Source organism: Limulus polyphemus, unplaced genomic scaffold, assembly GCF_000517525.1.
Source record: "Limulus polyphemus unplaced genomic scaffold, Limulus_polyphemus-2.1.2 Scaffold4276, whole genome shotgun sequence".
Classification (NCBI taxonomy): domain Eukaryota; kingdom Metazoa; phylum Arthropoda; class Merostomata; order Xiphosura; family Limulidae; genus Limulus; species Limulus polyphemus.
The window spans coordinates 57824-61245 of NW_013669886.1; the positions used below are offsets into that span (position 1 = coordinate 57824).

Genomic DNA, 3422 nt, shown 5'->3' on the forward strand with positions numbered 1-3422 from the left:
CTTTGTGTGTTGCAGGCAACAACTTACTAGTGGAATAAGCACAGTAGGGGTTCACTGCAAGAAAACATTTAGTAATGGCTGTTTTCAATTGTTTTTCGAATTTTGTTGAAATATTACCAATCCATGGTAGTTTTAGGTAAACAGGACAATTGTTAGGACCAAATTTTGGATCAGTTGAGAAGCTCGCAATTTTACTTGAAGTAATTTGATTGATGACGTTTGCTGAATACTCATTTTCTAGTACAATAGTTTTAATTGCCTTCAATTTGAAATCTAGTGTAGATTTTGAACAGATAACTAAAGCCTGATGGACTAAAGTAGCAATAAGGTTCGTTTTGTGACTTTTGGGACTGAAAGAATCCCATCATGTGTATTTTCCTGTAAAGGTAGGTTTTCTGTATATACTGTTGAGAAAATGAAAGTCATCTTTTTCAACTAAGACATCTAGGAACGGTTTCCATTTATCAACGTTATATCTTCAATACCTGTGCAAGAACTCAAGAACTCAAATCTTTTAATCAAACACTGACTTTTATATTAAACTCTGAAGCAAAATCTAAAAAAATTATAAGTATAATGTAAATTACTTCAAATTTAAAGCTAATTAGTAATTTTCAATTTAAAAAACATCTGATTTTGCTTTGAATAATATACATGGAGCAAAAAATGCAAAGTTATAATTTTCCTATACTGAAAATGTATTTCCAATAGGTACTTACCTCTACTCACATAAATAGCTATTCTCCTTCAGTGCTGCACTCTATGTGCAAAAGTATTTTTACACATGCAACAAGCCTTCTGCCTCCCTTCCATTGGAAATGACTCATTCCAATGTGTGTATCATGCAAATCATGCAGCACACTCCCTCTATTAAATTCTACCAGAAGATCACTTCAAGTTTTGGCAGAAAATGGAAGCACTGGTTTTCAGTGGGAAGTGTGAATGGAGGTAAGTACCTATCAGAAATACATTTTCAGTATAGGAAAATTATAGCTTCTAATACGGTACATTACCTCTTCTCACCTAAATAGCTAGAATCCCATATTGAATAGTGGAAGGGACCAGTGCAAGGGAAGAAATGAAGCATCCTTCAAAAGCGTCCGAGAGACACATATTGAAACAAAAGATCTGATGTGGGAGGCAGCTCCACGTTTGAACTGGGTATACTCTGTGCCCATTGGATAAAGATGTGGTATATATGGGCAGAAAACCAGAGGAGCACATCCAAATGTGTAGGAAAAAACAATGGAAGTGCCCTGAGGTGTAGAGTGGTTGGGCATAACGGACCACACTCGGCACGTCAACTACCTCCAAAACCTATGCTGCTGGGAACCAACATCCACATGGGGTAGGATGAGGATCATACAGTTTTCACCTAAAGTTCAAGAGATGGGGGGGATCTCAAACCCTCCACTCTTGAACAGGGTACAGGTTAATAATATAGTGATATATCAATCTAGAAACCCAACATCTGGTATTGAAAAGATGTCTACCATAGAAAAATCAACTTTCTCAACAATGAAACTGACTGGAACCAACCCTGGCACAATAACATCTTCGAAGTAAGATACATCAAGGGAGAGTAGAAGGGAAAGAACCATAACAATCCCAAGTACCTCCACTGTGACCCACAACACAGATTGAGTATACTTGAGGGATGAAGACAGACATCTGTAATACATGTGTGAGGACTTATGTTAATTGGTTATACTCTAAGTCCAAAACCCAGCCACTGGGAACTGATATACACATGGGGGTAGGATGAGAGATCCCAATCTAAGAGGTGAACTGCAATTTGACGTCTCACTCCTTTGGTTTACATATACGTTATAGCAAAGGATATTATGTCATCTACGCTAGCAAAACACCATATCCCTACTCTGTATTGATTTGTTATTTCATTAAACCATTCAGGAGGATGCCTCCATGGTCCACCACCCCAGTGGCTTGGTACTGGAAAAGTGGTAAGGACTCCCAAACTCCACTAGAAGAAAATGGGAGTGAAATGCAGTGGAGAGTCTGGAGAAAAGGTAATTTACCCAGTCACCATCACATGTTTTAAACAGTGAAGGGTAGCAACAGGTGAATGACAGTACCCTGAAAAGAAAGAAATAGCTATCCAAAACAGAGAATGGGAGATGAACGTGTGAGACGTAGTCCCAGTGCTCGACAGACAAAGTAACTCCAACTGACACCAGGGCAGACATTCAGGGAAAAAAGAAAGGTGTAGGTTAGGAGGGAAGACACCAGGAAGTTAACAAGGGTACAAGGAAGATAAGGCCAAACAAATCACAATTTAAACCCAATAGGTAAAGGTGGAAGGGAAATATAATATACAACAAAGTGGAGTAAGGGGAGGAAACGTGTTGAAAATATAACCTAGATAGCCCTGGCACATTCTGCAGTAGAGGCCTAGAATGCACTCCATGAGAAAGCGAAGGATAACTGACAAACCTAGGATATCTGAAAATGGGTTCAGTTGTTATAGGAGGATGATGAGCAAGAAGTATAAAGTATACATTAAATAAAATTAATGGTAAGATACTGTGTAGGGAAGTAAACAGATAGATATGATATTCTGTGTTGATGAAAATATAAATAAGTATTGATAAACCCATCAAAAGAACTACAGGAAAATGAAATTAATAGACACTTATTAAGCCTAATCGAACAAGATATTTAACCTAATTAATGATTAATGTGGAAGTAGAACTACTGGTAAACCAAAAATAAACATTTAAAAACCCTAATTGGACAATACATAACACAGAATATCACTAAGCCTAAAAAGAAATATGTAACCAAAAAATAAATATGTACAATATTGGTATAAGTTTGTGTGGACCCCGGCTCAAGCGTTCCACACAAACCAAGTTAATAGGAAGAAAACAATATAGTGAAAGTAATTATAGAAATACCAGTAAAATAAATTACAGGTATTCCTAAAATACAAAGACCATGGTAAGCCTAAGCAAATGGAAGAGTAGAAATATACAACTGAGACTAATGGCTAACATAAAGTGGACTATGAGTATTAATCAATCAAATGACACTTATGTTACGGAACCCAGAAAAAGACATAATAATATTAACAATAAATCTATAATGTCTTATCTTTCCAAAGTCGGCAAGTAGTATTTTAAATGTGTTGGCCCCCAAATTCGAGGCGAGACCCGTAGAAAGTCAGTTCATAGGACAATAAATTTCCCAATGTAGGAAAGCTGAAATTCTTCCCACAGAGTATGGGGACCTGAAGCCTGTGTAAATTGCTAATAGAACATATAACCTCCGAAGTGGGAACGAAAAAATTTATAATGAAAAATGAATATCCAACTGTGTTGGGAGAAACAATAAAAGTTTTTTTGTAATGAAGTAATAATTAAATAAGTTCCGTAACCAGGTAGAAATATAAACTAATTCCA

The 3422-nt window shown here is 36.5% G+C and overlaps 1 protein-coding gene across 2 annotated transcripts in view; it reads right to left on the bottom strand.

Annotated features, from left to right (window-relative positions):
* The window catches only part of LOC106470896 (probable glutamate--tRNA ligase, mitochondrial), a 63851-nt gene that overhangs the window by 38172 nt on the left and 22257 nt on the right, over positions 1-3422 (bottom strand). The window lies entirely within an intron of this gene.